Source organism: Balaenoptera physalus (genome assembly GCF_965194825.1).
Source record: "Balaenoptera physalus genome assembly, chromosome: 14".
Taxonomy (NCBI): domain Eukaryota; kingdom Metazoa; phylum Chordata; class Mammalia; order Artiodactyla; family Balaenopteridae; genus Balaenoptera; species Balaenoptera physalus.
The window spans coordinates 5,630,483-5,647,270 of NC_138893.1; the positions used below are offsets into that span (position 1 = coordinate 5,630,483).

Below are 16,788 nucleotides of genomic sequence, written 5' to 3' on the forward strand. Positions count from 1 at the left end.
TACTTATCTGGCAATAATAGAATAAAAGAATGTTTTTACTGGCACTGAATGTTAGGGTTGAAAAACTGAAAACAGTGGCTGAACAGACGAAAGGCACTATGATTGGAAAGGGTCTTAATTCTGTGTTTGTTGGCATTGAACATAACTATGAATGTCAGTAGTTTCTAGAACCTTGTCTGTTCGATAAATAATGCATTGAATTTGTGGCCACCTGAAATCTGGATTCAAATGCAATCAAAGCTTGACAAAGTGTTTTCTCCACTGCAGTAGCTCATCTAAAAGTCCTGCAATGTTTTGCAGTTATTTGTTATGCAGTTTTACCAATAAACAAAGGGAGCTAGTGTTCTGTCCTACTCCAATCAGACTACAAAAGAGAATAACAAGTACCTCCAAGCAATGTTCACCAAATTAAAACGAACTACTGAAGTTGAAGTTTAGTAAACAATGGGAAATAAATCATATTTTAAAAATTGAGTAGCAGTTTTAACTTTTTTCCTGTCATGTAGAACGTCTTGTAGTTTCATGGGTAAAGTCTTGAGAGCTATTACTTGCCTTCAAGTTCTTAATAAACTAGTAAAATATTAATATATTAACTTCTAATGATCAACATTGGAATTTTCCGCAGTAAGGGTCTGAAACCATCCCCCTTCCACCACAGAGCGCTTGGAGAACCAGTTTTGCCTCTAGAGCTGGGTGGAGTTCGCTGTATTCTATTTTTTCATCCATGGTGACTAAGACCTTCTAGGCTCCTAGGCTTGGGCAGAGTGGGATGCACCGCATCTCAGTTCCATATCTAAATTGGCACACCTGCCTTGGGAAAGAAGCATTGCTTCTGAAAACTGAAATAGTGCAAACATGGTGCCCAGCAGCGATGTAATGTCCCAGGTGTGGCGCTCAGAGCACATACGCACCTGTCCCAGAAGAGGGGCGAGGGCAGATCCCGGAAGCAGGAGCTGAAGCCAGCCCAGAGCCGGAAGAAAAGAACACAAAATTATGAACATAATATGTTTGTGTGAAAGTTTATATTTCTTTAGAATGACAAAGCAAAATAATTGCAAAATTTTAAAAGCTGACAACAAAATTTTAAGGATAAATTTAAAATGAATTGCCTTTTAAAATATTAATCTTAGTGGTAACATTAACTGCTTAATCATAGCCACTGCTTCCTATGATAGTGATTTAGAATATTTTATTTTATTTTATTTCTTTTGGCCGCACCTGCTCAGCTTGCAGGATCTTAGCTCCCCACCCAGGAACTGAGCCCGTGCCCTTGGTAGTGAAATCGCAGAGTCTTAACCACTGGACCACCAGGGAATTCCCTGGAATATTTAAAATCAGAATATGTAAAATTAGAATCATTTCCATGAGAAAGAATGTAAGATAACTGAGTCTTCTAGCATGACTGACCCACTCTTTAAAAATTTTTTTTACTAGTAGTTTAGAAAACTCGCTTTCAGCTTCACAATGTATTACCGCTAATGTCCTGTAAAATTCTGGGGTGTTGTCAAATTCGGGAAAACGTCTATTGAGCAAGATTTCAGAGCGTTTCACGTTTTGCTTCACAGCGCCCAGTCAAATACTCTTTGAATCGACGATGCTCTTTGACCACATTGCTGCCACCAAGCCTCCAGAGGCATTGGATGGGGCCCCGGGACCAGGTGTGGGGAGGGGGGAGATGTGGAGCCTGGACAGAGCATGTGTGTACCTCTGGCCGTGGCAGGCGCGGGCGGGGGGCCCTGAGGAAGGGACCCGGGTGTGAGGGAACAGATGTCGGGGAGGCCCCCAGGTGTGGGGAGGGGCCGGACCTTGCGGCGGGGGGCTGGGACGTGTGGGTGGGCCGCCAGGGCTTGGGCGGGGCAGAGGTGTGGACTGCGGAGATCGGGATAATGCAGGGGCACTGGAGAGGGTCTCAGGTGTGGGAGGAGGCCCAGGTGTGGGCGGGCTGGGTTCGTGAGGGAGCTCGGGCGGTGAGGTGGGAGGGGCGCGGGGCTGTGGGTGGGAGCTGGCCTTGGGGGGAGGGCCCGGTAGTGGGGCAGGAAGCCCCTCAGAGCGTGGGGAGTGGTTAGAGTAGGGAGGGGGGACTTTGAGGCGTTCTGACAGTGGGAGATGGCAGGAAATGAGGGAGTCTCGGCGCAGATGGGGAACTCAGCTTGGGGGGCTGGCGGGGAAGGGGCATCTGGCAGTGGATGGAGGCCTGGGAAGGTGAGGCTGGAGCGTGGGACCCTAAGCTTCAGCTTCAGCAGCTTCTGTAGTGCAGAAATGTTCCCACCAGGACTGTTTTTAATAGAAAAACACTAGAAACAATGTTAATCTCCACTGACGGGAGAAAGATAAGTACACATTTTTGTGGGTTAGAACTTTATTCCACAGTGAAGCGAGTGAACTAGTACGTATAGGTACACGGGTTAAGGTGAATACCAGCGAATCAAATGAAACAAAGTTGTAGAGGAATAACATTTATATATAGTCCAAGGCTGTACTGCATAGTAAAACTATAAATGAAAGTACTAGAATAGATAACAATTTAAAAAGTAAGCGCACAATTCAGCCTGGAAGACTTCCTTACCTACCTCTGGGAGGCAAGAAAGGGAGGCTCCACCTGTCCCAGAAACAATGGGTCTGTTAAACTGGGTGCTGCCTGTTCACTTTTTCTTGCTTTATATTGTGCAAGAAAACCAGCCAAAGCTCTGTTGTCATAGTCAAGACTCTTCTGGAATGCTGGGTAGGAAGAGGCTCTGAGGGAGCAAAGGGACTCTTCATTTGAGGAAAGTGTTTTATGGGAAAGGTAGCTCTGGTTTCTGAAATGGGAACAGAGGCATTGTTTTGAGTTTCTGCAGCCACGGGCCAGGCGGGCTGGGGTTTATGGAGAGGCGTGAAGAGGAAGAGGTAGGGACTAGGTGGTGGAGGGGTAAAGAAGCACAGCTGCAGGGACGGGACATTTGAAAGCCACAGTGGCCCAGCCTCACATCTCAGGTCCTTCAGGGCCTCTCACAACATTTAATTAGATACTCCCAACCTTGTGAATTTAAGTCACTGTGTCCATTTTACAGAGGAGAAGAGGAAATTTGGAGGGATTAAGTGAATTCCCCAAGACCAGTCTGACTCCAAGGTCCTTGATTTTAACTCGGTTCAGTGCCACGCTTTGCAATATTAACTCATTGCATCCTCGCAACAGCACTATGAAGTTGACCCTATCAATATTCTATATTATACTTGGGGAAGTGGAGGCAAGGAGAGCCAGATGGTAAGTGGTGAGATCAGAATTAAAACCCAGAAGGTCAGGGTCCATAATCTAGGCCTCTGGGCCGTAGACATTGGCAGTGTTTGTGGAAGAAACCTGAATGTGGCCTCAGCGTGAGACTGGGTGGGGGAGGGTAAGAGGAGAATGCGGGAGAATGGTGGATTGAATTTGGGAGTTGAAGTTTCCTACCTTCCCAAGTCCCTCTGCTGTTAATTCACCCCACATTCTCCAGGAGCTTGCTAAGTGCCAGCAGGGAGGTGGTCCTGGAATACAGGAGTGAATTTAGCAGATTGCATGGGGCAGATGAGGCCACGAGCTGGCCACAGTGTGTTAGAACAGGTCCCGTTGTTCATCAGCCAGGCAGGGGTCTTCAGCAAGCCTGGAGAGATCATTGGGCCCTCCAAATTCACAGCTCTTTATTAGCCTCCTCAGGACAGAGCCAGTTGGGAGGAAACCCACAGTCAGTTTTGTTTTCTCCAGGCAAGTGGTATAGAAGTTTTTATGCACAGGAAGATATGCCTAATGTATATGAAGGAGAACTGGGAAATACACACACCAGGAGAAAGAGAAGGGCAAAGAGAGAATGGCAGCTTGGTTTTAGAAGCTGTAAAGCAGGACCTACCACAGCAGAAGTAGCAACCCAGCCTGTCCTGGGGAAAACTCTGAAATAAGCTAATCTGTACCAGTGAATCCCAGAAAGGACTAAGAATTTGAGTGCCCAGGACCTTCTGAAAAGGGTGTTTGGATGGGGCTAGAGGACCGCCTGGACGTCCATGGGAACAGCAGGGGTAAGGGCTCTTCCTGTTGGAGATCCTCCGCCCCCCGCCACCCCCCACCCCTCCCCGCCCCCTGCCCTCAGCCTTCTGTGTGTCTGTGTCTCTGAATCCTTTGGTATTGCTTTCTGGGACTCTCTCTCTTTCTGTCTGTCTCTTTCTCTCATCCCTCCAGGTCTTTGCATTGTTGGCATCTTTATTTCTGTATCTTTGCTATATCCACATGTCTCTCAATGCCTCCCTGCCTTTGCTTCTCTGTGACATTACTGTAGCTCCAGGTGTCTCTGTATCTCCCTCCAAGCCAGGCCCGGAAACTCCCCCCCTCAGCCCACAGCCCCACCAGGCGTGAAGCCAGTGGTTAGCTCATCATTTTACCCACCCCAGGGCCTTTTCGGTGGCCTCACCTCTGAGTCAGACAAGAAAGGGTGTGGGATCCCAAGGCGGTTTTCATTTGTGGGAGACAGGGTGGAGTCTACCCTCAGTAGCCACTAGGTGGCAGTCAAGGACTGTTTCAGCCTTGGTCCTTCCCCTCTGCAGCTCTCACTGAGCTGACACCCAGGTTAGCGGGGAGTAGATTCTGGGTGCAGCAAATTTATTCTAACCTGAAATTTCCTTTAAAAATAAGGAGTAGGGACTTCCCTGGTGGTCCAGTGGGTAAGACTCCGCGCTCCCAATGCAGGGGACCTGGGTTCCATCCCTGGTCGGGGAAACTAGATCCTGCATGCATGCCCAAACTAAGAGCCTGCATGCTGCAACTAAAGATCCCGCATGCTGCAACTAAGACCCGGCGCAGCCTAAATTAATTAATTAATTTTAAAAAATCAGGAGTAAAGAATTCCCTGGCGGTCCAGTGGTTAGGACTCCTTTCACTGCTGAGGGCACTGGTTCAATCCCTGGTTGGGGAACTAAGATTCTGCAAGCTGCACGGTGCAGCCAAAAAAAAAAAAAAAAATCAGAAGTATCCCATTAGTTCTCATGACAATTAAAAGGTTTATAAAGTTACCAGTGTGCCACATGTTCCTTTGCTGGGCCTCAGTTTCCTCTACTCTAACTTGGGGTTAATGGAATAATCCACCTGGGGAGGTAATTTGAGATCACCTGGTACATACTTAGTGCCCAGTGCCTATGGAATGCCATTACCATTACATTCTCATATTTCTCATCCATTCTCACCACTGGCTGGTGCTACCCCCTTGGATCAATGTTCCCACTGGTACCCTCGGCACAGGACTGGACAGGACTGTCCTTGGCTTGACCTGGCTGGAGATTTTGGTGGGAAAAACTTGTCTTCACAGCGTACAGGTGCCTTAACAAATACACTTAACTAACCATTAAGTATCTGATTATATATTTATCGAATCACTGTATGTATCTTATCTATCGAGAAATGTAAAAAAAGTTATTTTCCTATGTACATAGTGTCCATTTAAACATTATATTTATCTAACCACTATATATGCAGATGGCTATCTTTACCAATCTACAGAGATAAATGGGTACATATTTGCATATATATACCGTTTCTCCACTTGGAATTAATTTAAGCACTACTCTACATTTTTTTCTTCATTTTTTCAATATTTATGTAACCACATAGTTTTTATTAAACCAGTAGACATTTTATATTTGTCTAACCACGTAATTTTTATTAAACCCATCTACATTTCTGTCTCTAGGGAGATAGATGTGTAATACATTTCTTGCATAGCTGGCAGTCAGAATCCTTCTGTTTCATAAAATGTTTTATACTGCGTGCTTCGTATCGCTGGCGTGTGCCCCTTTCCAATGCTCTTCGTGAGGACCTATTCCACACAGGCTGCTGCTTTTGGCCATTATGAGCAGTTGTCTTCTGCAGGACCTGGTGGCCACTATGATCCAAACAGAGTTTGTGGTCAGAGGGTCCCAGCCTAGGGAAGTACGGTGAACCATGGTTTTCTCATCTGTAAAATGAACATGAGAGTTAGGATTCTGATCATCATTTGACACATAGGGGTTAGTATCTATAGATGTCTATGTCACTCCAAATTCATCTGTTGAATCAGTGTGATGGTATTTGGAGGTGGGCCTTTGGAAGGTGACTGGTTCATGAGGATGAACCCCTCATGATTGTCATTAGAGCCTTTATAAAAGAGACCCCAGAGAGCTCCCTCACCCCTTCCACCACGTGAGGACCAGTGAAAAGACAGCTGTCTGTGAACCAGGAAGCAGGCTCTCACCAGACAGTGAATCTGCCAGCCCCTTGGTCTTGGCCTTGCCAGCCTACAAAACTGTGAGAAATAAATTTCTGTTGTTTATAAGCTACCCAATCTATGGTGTTTTTGTTATAGCAGCCTGAACAGACTGTGTCCATGTTGGCAGTCCCTAGGGTAAAAATCCTTCTGTTAATGAATTTGTGACTTTAAAAATGATTACTTAAATGAAATTTTTTACTGAAGGATAATATACCCATAGAAAAATGCACCTAAGTGTCCAGCTTGATGAATCTTTATAAAGTGAGCACGCCTAGGTATCCAGCACCCAGTTTAAGAACCAAAATTACCGGTACCCAAAGGCCCCTCCTGTCCCAGTTTATTCAGCCCCAGTAACCACTCTCTCAACTTCTATCCAATAGTTTCATTTTGCTGGCTTTTGAACTTCATATAAATGGGATCACACAGGATGTAGTGTTTTAGGCATTTGTGAGCTTATTCCATGCAATCGAGGCCTTTTTATTCTCCTTACTGTTTGGAATTGTATTGGTGTATATACTTCCATTTATCTGTTTTCCTGTTGATGAACATTTAGGCAGTTCCCAGATTTGGGCTCTTAAGAATAGTGCTGTTAAGTGAACCTCTGCCCACCTTTCCCTTGGGTATGTTTCTGACAGTGAAATGTCAGTCATAGGACCACAGGATTTGCACGGATTCTGCCAAACACGTTCCAAGTTGTTCCAATTCACACTGCCCTGGAGAGTTCTGGCTGCTCCCCACCACAGGCGTGGCATTTTCCAACATTTTCTAAGCTCTTTAGTAGGCATTGCTTGTGCTTTTAATCTGCATTTCCCTCATGACTAATGCAGTGGAGCTGCTTCTTGGTCATTTGCGTCTCCTCTTAGGAACGGTCTGAGTCTTCTGCCCCTTCTCCTAGATGGTCTGTCTTTCCCTTTGATTTGTAGCAATTCTTTAGATATATTCCAGATGCAGGTCCTATGGGTTGCCTTCTCACTCTCTTAATGGTATTTTTTTTTAAATAAATTTATTTATTTTATTTATATATTTTTGGCTGCGTCAGGTCTTTGTTTCTGTGCGTGGGCTTTCTCTAGCTGCGGCGAGCAGGGGCTGCTCTTCATTGTGGTGTGCAGGCTTCTCATTGTGGTGGCTTCTCTTGTTGAGGAGCTCGGGCTCTAGGCACGTGGGCTTCAGTAGTTGTGGCTCGCAGGCTCTAGAGCGCAGGCTCAGTAGTTGTGGTGCACCGGCTTAGTTGCTCCACGGCATGTGGGATCTTCCCGGACCAGGGCTCTAACGCGTGTTCCCTGCATTGGCAGGCGGATTCTTAACCACTGCGCCACCAGGGAAGCCCTAATGGTATTTTTTGAGGAAGAGAAATTCCTAAGTTGAAAATACTCAGTTTGTCAATTTTTTCTTTTATGATCAGTATTTATTTATCACCTGCCATTTAAGAAATCTTTGCTTGGACTTCCCTGGTGGCACAGTGGTTAAGAATCTGCCTGCCAGTGCAGGGAACACTGGTTCGATCCCTGGTCTGGGAAGATTCCCACATGCCACGGAGCAACTAAGCCCATGTGCCACAACTACTGAGCCTGCGCTCCCCTCTAGTGACCGCGAGCCACAACTACTGAAGCCCGTGCGTCTAGAGCCCGTGCTCCGCAACAAGAGAAGCCACCACAATGAGAAGCCCGCGCACCACAATGAAGAGTAGCCCCCACTCCCTGCCACTAGAGAAAGCCCATGTGCAGCCGCAAAGACCCAACGCAGCCAAAAAATAAATTAAAAAAAAAAAAAGAAATGTGTTTATTTTAAGGTCATGAAGATGTTCTCCTCTGTTTTTCTTTTAAAGGTTTTTTTCTTTCTTTTTTTTTAACCTTCACGTTTAGACCTGTTCTCCCTCTGGAATCGATTTTGCATGGTGTCAGGAGTCAAGGTACATTTTTTCCCATATGGAAATCCAGTTGGCTCACTATTGTTCATTGAAAGGTAAATCTACACATATTTTCCCTTTAACAGATTTACAGTGCTCCCTTCTTTTTCTGTTAAGCTAAGTGTTTTATGTATCATAAATGGATATTTTAATTTTGTAAAATACTTTTTCCTGCCTCTGTCTGTTATTGTGGTGAATTGCATTTATTGATAGTCAGATGAATCCATTTTTGTACACCTGTAATAAACCCCACTTTTTATTTTTAAAAATTTTTTATTTTTTACATTTTTAAAATTGAAGTATAGTTGATTTACAATGTGTTAGTTTCAGGTGTACAGCAAAGTGATTCAGTTATACATATGTATATATCTATTTTTTTCAGATTCTTTTCCTTTATAGGTTATTACAAAATATTGAATATAGTTCCCTGTGCTATACAGTAGGGTCTTGTTGGTTATCTATTTTATATATAGTATAAACCTCACTTTTTAATTTCATTTATTTATTTATTTTTTTGGCCACCACTGGGTGGCTTGCAGAATCTTAGTTCCCTGGCCAGGGATTGAACCCGTGCCCTCTGCAGTGGAAGCGCAGAGTCCTAACCACTGGACTGCCAGGGAATTCCCAGGTTGTTTGATTTTTTGATGTTGAGTTGTATGAGCTGTTTATATATGTTGGATATTAACCCCTTATTGGTCATATCATTTGCAAATATTTTCTCCCATTCTGTAGGTTGTCTTTTCATATTGTCCATGATTTTCTGTGCTGTGCAAAAGCTTTTAAGTTTAATTTGATCTCACTTTTTTGCTTTTATTTCCTTTGCTTTAGGAGACATATCCAAAAAAATATTGCTATGATTTATGTCAAAGAGTGTTCTGCCTCTGTTTCCCTCTAGGAGTTTTATGGTTTCCGGTCTTACATGTAGGTCTTATTTCATTTTGAGTTTATCTTTGTATATGGTGTGAGAGAATGTTCTAATTTCATTCTTTTACATGTAGCTGTCCAGTTTTCCCAGCACCACTTGTCGAAGAGACTTTTTTTCACTGCATATTCTTGCCTCTTTTGTCGTAGATTAATTGACCATAAGTGTGTAGGTTTATTTCTGGGCTCTCTATTCTGTTCCATTGATCTATGTGTCTGTTTTTGTGCCAGTGCCATACTGTTTTGATTACTGTAGTTTGTAGTATAGTCTGAAGTCAGGGAGTGTGATTCTTCCAGTTCTCTTTCTCAAGATTGTTTTGGCCAGATTCAAATGTTAATCTCATCCAGAAATAACCTCACAGACATGCCCACCATAACGTTTGACCAAATGTCTGTGCATTGTGACCCAGCCAAGTGGACACATAAAATCAACCATTACACTCAGCCTTGTTTTCTCTCACACCCAATGCACAACTCATAAGCAAAATCTGTTGCATCAAGGCTGAAAATATACCTGTAATTAGACTGCTTCTCACCACATCCCCTGTCACAACACTGGTTACACACAGTGAGCATTTTCTGGGTTATTGCAGTAGCCTCCCAGCTGGACTCCCCAAGTTTACACTCATTTCCCTTCATTCAATTCTCAGCATAGCAGCTATGTAATTTTTTATATCGTGTCACTCCTCAGCTCGAACCGTCTAATGGCTCCCATTTCCCTCTGAATACAATCCAGAGTTCTTGCAGTGTCTCCCAAGGCCCTACATGATGTGACCTTTGTACTTCTGCCCTCACCTCCTCTTCCTCTCACCCTCGCTCACTCTGTTCCAGCTGCACTTGCTGTTCCAGGCACAGCACCAGGCACCAAGAGCACCAGGCAATTTCCCATCACTAGTTCCCTCCCTTGATAGCTTATCTTCACACTTTTTTCTCTCAAATACCACCTTCTAATGAGACCTTTTCTTTACTGTCCTACTTTGAACTGTGAGCCCTCCAACATTCCTTATCTTCCTTCTTGCCTAATCTTACCCATCTATGGTGCCCGTGGTGGCATTGTCACGGACCCACACAGTGTGCATTTTATCGTGGTGTGTATGACTACAGCGTAGGCTCGAGGCCGATCTCCCCACTGCCTCCCTTCTCCCCCGTCTTGATACAGAGGTGGCCCTCCATCTCCTGAAGGTCAGCACTCCTCCCTGCTGACTCCTGCAGCAGATTTTAACCCTCACACCGTTTCCAAATTAAAACAGAAAAGAGGCCTCCCTCAATCCTAGTCCTCCTGGAGTTTCCGGTCTTATTTCTCTGACAGGGTCCTCCTCCTGCCTTTCTTTCTTTTTTTTTTGGCTGCGTTGGGTCTTCGTTGCTGTGTGCGGGCTTTCTCTAGTTGCGGTGAGCAGGGGCTGCTCTTTGTGGCGGTGCACAGTCTTCTCATTGTCGTGGCTTCTCTTGTTGCGGAGCACGGGCTCAAGGGTGCACGGGCTTCATTAGTTGTGGCACGTGGGCTTAGTAGTTGTGGCTTGCAGGTTCTAGAGCTCAGGCTCGGTAGTTGTGGTGCATGGGCTTAGTCGCTCCGCGGCATGTGGGATCTTCCCGGACCAGGGCTCGAACCTGTGTCCCCTGCATTGGCAGGCGGATTCTTAACCACTGTACCACCAGGGAAGCCCCCCCCCCCACCGCCTTTCTTTGTGACTCTCCTCGGTGCACACACGGCCCTTTGCGGAGCTCATTGCCCCCTCCCCCTCTCCCCCCCACCTCCACTGGCCTCTTCATTGTGGTCTCTCTCCTAGCTCCTGTAACAGACTCTATTAGACACTGCCAGGCCCTCAAGCCGCCACTGGGAATCTTCTTCCCTTTCTGGAAATGTCCTAGGAGTGTCTATTCCCACCACACCACTCCCTTTCTGCCCTCCCCCAGCCCCAGCATTCCTGGGGTCCACTTTGTCAAGGCTGTTCCTTGGCTCTCTTCGTTCCTTTTTTTTTTCTGGCTGCGCCACATGGCATACAGGATTAGTTCCATGACCAGGGATTGAACCTGGGCCCCCTGCAGTGGAAGCGCGGAGTCCTAACCACTGGGCTGCCTGGGAAGTTCTGGCTCTCTTTGTTCTTGACCTCCTGCAGCCTCACCATGGGCAGCGGGGCCTGGCGTTTAGGGACATGTTTTCTGGCTCCAGCTTGGGTTCAGGTCCTGACCAGCCACTTCTTGGCTGCGTTGTTTTGGGCCCATCACTTCCTTTGGGAGAAGGAGGCTCCTTTCCTGACAGTGGGCAATGAGTGCACACCTCCCCCCAGGATGGCCCTGAGGATGAGCTGAGGCGGAGGTGCCTGGCAGCTGGCACTCAACACATGGGTGTTTCACCGGGAGGACTTTGCCTCCTGCCTGACACGCTCACTGCTGGCTCTCTGATGGACTGACTTTGGGCTAGTCCCAGCCTCTCTGATTGCCCCTTCCCTCAGAGAACACTCAGACAGCAGGAGCTATTTTTATACCTTTGTACTGATCAGTGGAGGCACCGAGAGATCCGGGCCACACAGCTGACAGCGGTAGATCCTACATCAAAAACTGGCCCCTTGGTTCCAGGGCACCTCTGCTCTGCTGTACTCCAGGCTCGCCCCAGGTGCACGGCCCTCTCTTCAGCCCTCACTCCAGCATCTAGTAGGGCCTCTGTGTAGACGTAGCCCAGGCTCCACCTCAGCCCTTGGATCTGGGCCCCCTGGGTACAGTCGTCCAAAGCCCTGTGGGTGCCCTCCACGGGCCCTGCCTCAGCCTCGCCAGCTCCTGCTCCAGCCTCTCACATTCCTTTCTACCTCTGGCATTCCTGCTTCCTCATCCTGAAGCTCCTGGAGGTCGTGAAAGCCGCGCTCTGGGCCCCTTGCACAGCCCCAGGAAATGCATGCTTGTACCCACTTCTGATCGGCCTCTTGCTGTTGCTCTTCTGGTCTTTCTGGCTGAACTGGGTTCAAAGCTGAACTGCCTCAAGCCCACCCTCCAGCCAGTTTCTCTGCCAGCTGCCGCTAGCTGTCTCTCAGATCCCTCTTTCCCCCTATTTCCCCGGGGACTCCCCCTCCTCCCACACCTTATCCCTTCACATGTGGACAGCTGCAGAAACTTCCTTGGCCACTCCTCCCCTCCAGGTCAGATGGAGTTTTCTCATGCATTGCTCTAACCGTGTCTGGTCCCTGCTGGAAACCTCCTGCGGCTTCCCACTTCCTCCCCAGTCATGGGCAGTTCCTCAGCTCCAGCTTTGGCATTTCCCTGCTCTCTTGACCACACCCTGCCTATTCCACCCCATCTCCAGCTTCTCCCCAACACCCAGCAACAGCTCCAGGCAGCCAGGTGCCCGTACAACAGTTCAAACTCACCATGTGCTCAGTCCGACGTCTGTTCCCTTCTCTTCTCCACATCAGAGTGCTGCCAGTGAGCCTTGGCCCTCATGGCATTTGGAATTGGAGGTGTGTCCACAGCATTGTGCAGTCCAGGGTGGAATGCGCTGGACGAGATATTCACAGGCAACTGGTGTGCTGGACACTGGGGGATTACAGGGCAGGACTGAGGCAGGAGATAGATGGGCTCCAGGCTAGGCACTAACAACTGGCCTCCTGTTCACATTTCTTGGGGCAGGAAAAAGATGGGCTCCAGGCTGGACATTTACAACCAGACTCCTGGTTACATTTCCTGGGGCAGGAGGCAGGTGGGCTCCAGGAGAGATATTTATGACCAGCCTCCTCTCTCCACTTTGAGATAGAAATGACAGGAACAGGGTAAATAGCTGGACTTTGTTTCCTGTGGACACTTTAAGATAACAATTACGTCAGGGACAGAGAGGGGCTAAACCCTATTTGAGTAAAAGATCAAGAGGTCATATATTTCCCATCCTTGGGGCAAGGGAGACATTACACATGCTCAGAAAGGCTCCTCAGAGGTCAAAAGGCAGGGGGCACCAGACCATAATAAGTCATGTCACCCCCACCGAACCCCCCCAGGCCCTTCCGCTAAAATCCATCTTGCTGAGGGGTGCATGCACACACAGGGGAGGGTCGTGAGGCAAATCAGCCACGGGGTCAAAGCAAGCTAATTGGCCAGAGGGAAAACAAAGACCCGGAAGACTGCCCCCTCATAAAGGATTGAAACTTCCCAGAGGCATGACTCTCTTGCTGAGCTTGCCCATGCACCTGTCCGCATGTTCTCTGCTTTTCTAATAAATGCTTTACTTTCCTCTCTGCCTTCCATCTCCTTGTCAGAATTTTTTCTTTTCAAGGCAGACAAGGACCCAGGACCCAAACTCTAGCCACTGGTCCCTGTGGTCCAGTGGTTAGGATTTGGCGCTCTCACCACCACAGCCAGGGTTTGATCCCCGGTCAGGGAACTAAGGTCTCGCTTCAAGTTGCTGCTCACTGTAAGCTACCGCTCACTGCTGTGTGTGTCCGGAACCGGGACTTGCAGTAGGGGCTGGGATGCACGGTTAGATCCGCTCAGGACGGAGGCACTCACGGCCCCAGCTACTGGGAGTAGTGACTGCTGCTGACTGTCAGCTGAGTCCCCCTCCAGGAACTGCCTTTGGCCAAGGCCACATCCCCTCCCTTGGGGCAGCCCTCCTCCAGTGACTTGGCAATGCAGGAGAGTAAAGGCTCCCTTGCCTTCAGGCAGGACATCCCTGACCAGCCAGCCCAGCTCCAGAGCTCTGTGGGCTTGACCGAGGCCACTGGTGCAAAGGCGTCCTGGGCCACTCCTCCTCTGCCCATCCCACTTTCATCCCTGACCCACGGATACTGTTCCCAAGAACACTTGCCAATAAACTTCCTGCATGCATGTGGCCAGTTCAGTCTTTTCCCCAGGGATCCTGACCTAAGGCACTTGGCTCCAGGGTGGGTCAAGGAAGCTGACCCTACATGGGATTCTGGAGCTTCATTGCCAACTGGCCGCCTGGTGACAACCTCCCCCCGACAATCACTGGTGCTGGGGGTGTATTGATGACCCTGGCATGCTGGGAAGAGGTGAAATTGTTAACACTTTCACAGGCGGTGAATTGGAATGGGAGAAAAATGCACTGGGGACACACTATCTCAGGCTTCTGAGAGGTTCTGGGGAAGGACTAATTATAAGGTCTGAAACTGGATGACTGCTGTTGAGACCATTGACTGGGAAAAGACAATGAAAAGCTAAGCATGACTCATCACCAACTAACGGATAGTGAAGTGTCTAAGTCAGAGGGCCTTCCAGGCTGTGTTGAAAGAGACTCTATTTCCTGCTGCTAGAGGGATGAAAATGCTGAGAATCGGGCCCAGGGCTTAATTAGAGCTGGAGCAGACACAGAACTCTCAGCCTTGGCAAGTTTCCCTCCCTGTGTTGGGACAGAAGTTCCCTGAGGCTTAGCATGGGGACATCTGAGCAGACAGTTGTACTCAGATTTCCACGAATCCTCTGCACCTGCAGAAGTGCCTCCCCTCCCCTCAGGCTCCATCCCTCACCCCTCCTGGCAACAACACCAAGAACTTGAATTGAGACTCAACTAAACTTGGCTGAAGAAGAGTTGGGCTTGGTAAGAAAGGAAAAGGACCAAGCTCTGGAGAGCTTACAGGACTTGGCCAAGGTGACTGGGAGAGTATGTGGTGGGGTCCTGAGGGTGCTGGGTCCAGATGGGGAGGGGGCAGAACCTAAAGTTGTATCAGGCAGAGTTTGTTAATGTGAGAGCACTCTTCCATGATAGAGGATGTAATATCCTGGGAGGATCCAGGAGATGGTGCCAACACGCTCCTTGGAGCTCCTGGAAGCTTGGAGGAAGCAGTGGAGATGCCAGAGTGCTGTGGAAGACAGTGGAAGAAGTGAAGTGGCCGTGCTAGAGTGGTTCTTTCTACTTACCAGCAGGAGGGCTCGAAGCCATAGAAACCAGGGGGCTGTGCTCAAACTTCAGAGGAAAGGTGGGCTCAATTATGATGATAATCAGCGTGGCAGCCGGGGAGACCTGAACTGCAGAGAGTGATGCAGGTGATTGATGCAGCAAGTTATCCCCAGGGCCAACACAGATGGGCAGCCAATGAAGTTACTGCTTAATCTACACAGTCAACAGAAATCAGAGATGAATAAGCATGAGGCTGAGGGGAACCAACTCAATAAGTTTCCTTCCTGGACCCCAGTGCCCAAAGGAGAGGCTGGGTCTCCAGTAGGAAGGACCCTGTGACCCCACAGCAGGGTGTGCAGTAATAAGTCCCCTGTTCTTCCGCAAAACACCTAAGTTGTTTACTTGAGTTACCACCCGCTGGGTGAAAGGGAATCTAAACATTTCAAGGACTGTTGGACACAGAGTCCAAGTTAACATTGATACCTGGGGACCCAAAACATCACTGTGGCCCCCTGTTTTTGTTGGGGGCATTTGAGAGCTAGGTGATAAATAGAATCCTGGCCCAAGTCTGGCTTCCAGTAGGTCCACTGTGTCCAAAGACCCGACAGAGATCATTCTCCCAGGTGCCGAATGCATGATTGGAATAGACATATCTGATACTTGGAGAACAATCACATTGGTCCCTGGGCCCACTGTGGGTTATGTGCTATCATAGTTGGGGGAGTCCAAGTGGAAATCTCTGAAATCTGCTTCCCCCAACCCCAAACCTGACCAGAAGACCAAAAAGATGCACGATGGTGCTTCCCATCTAATTCCCATTTAATGACCGCTACAAAAACCATCTAGATCTTGGAGGATGACAGTGGACCACCACTACTCAACCAGGTAGTGGCCCAATTGTAGCTTTTGTGCCAGATGTATTATCTTTGCTGGAGCAGATTACCATGTTCTCAGGCACACAGTTCACAGCACTTCTGGCAAAATCCACTCCTTACCATCTGTATCAGGAAGGAGGGCCAGGAGCAGCTGACAGTCACTAGGAGTGGACGGTACCATGCATGTAAAGTGTTGCCCCAGAGGTATGTTAATTCTCCCTCTATCAAGATATAGAGCCAAAGGACCTGGAATATCGGGGCATTCGATAGCCCACCACATTCGTCCACTGTGTGACAGCATCAGTGCCATCAGTTGACTGGCCTAGAAGACCAAGAAGTGTGGAAGTATGTTGGAAGCCTTGTATTCCAGAAGGCTGGAGATGAATTCTACAAAGATTCAGGGGGTCTCACATCAGTGAAGTCTTTTATTGTTATAACTTCATTGAGGTACAGTTGACAGACAATAAACTACCCAAATTTAAATTGTAAAATTTGAAGAGTTTGGTCATGTGTATATATCCATGAAATCATTACCACAATCAAGATAATGAACGTACCCATCACCTCAGAAGTTTCCTTGGTCTCTTTTATAATCCATCCCTCCCTTTTCACCTACCTCCCAATGCTAGTCCCCAGGCAACATCTGGTGTGCTTTCTGCCACTATAGATTAGTTTGCATTTTCTAGAATTTTATTTAGATGGAATCATATAATATATACTCTTTTGTTTGGCTTCTTTCCATCAGCATAATTACCTTGAGATTCATCCATGTTACTGTATCAATAGTTCACTCTTTATTGCTGAATAAGATTCCATTGCATGGATATGCCATACTTTGTTTAGCCATTCTTCCATTGATGGACAGTTGAGTTGTTTCTAGTTTTTGGCTATTACAAATAAAGCTCCTATCCATATTAGTGTATAAATCTTGTGTGGATGTATGTTTTCATTAAACTTGAGTAAATATTAAGGGATGGAATGACTGAGGCATACAGTAGGTGTATG

The 16,788-nt window shown here is 47.5% G+C and overlaps 1 protein-coding gene across 2 annotated transcripts in view; it reads left to right on the top strand.

Moving 5' to 3' along the window:
* The window catches only part of RASGEF1A (RasGEF domain family member 1A), a 264,154-nt gene that overhangs the window by 40,770 nt on the left and 206,596 nt on the right, over positions 1-16,788 (top strand). The window contains exon 2 of one of the 2 annotated variants that reach the window (XM_082425594.1): positions 8,108-8,207. The exons of the other annotated variant lie outside the window; for it this stretch is intronic. The gene's annotated coding sequence lies outside the window, so the exon portion shown is untranslated. The remainder of the gene's footprint in view (positions 1-8,107; positions 8,208-16,788) is intronic. 2 annotated transcript variants of the gene reach the window in all.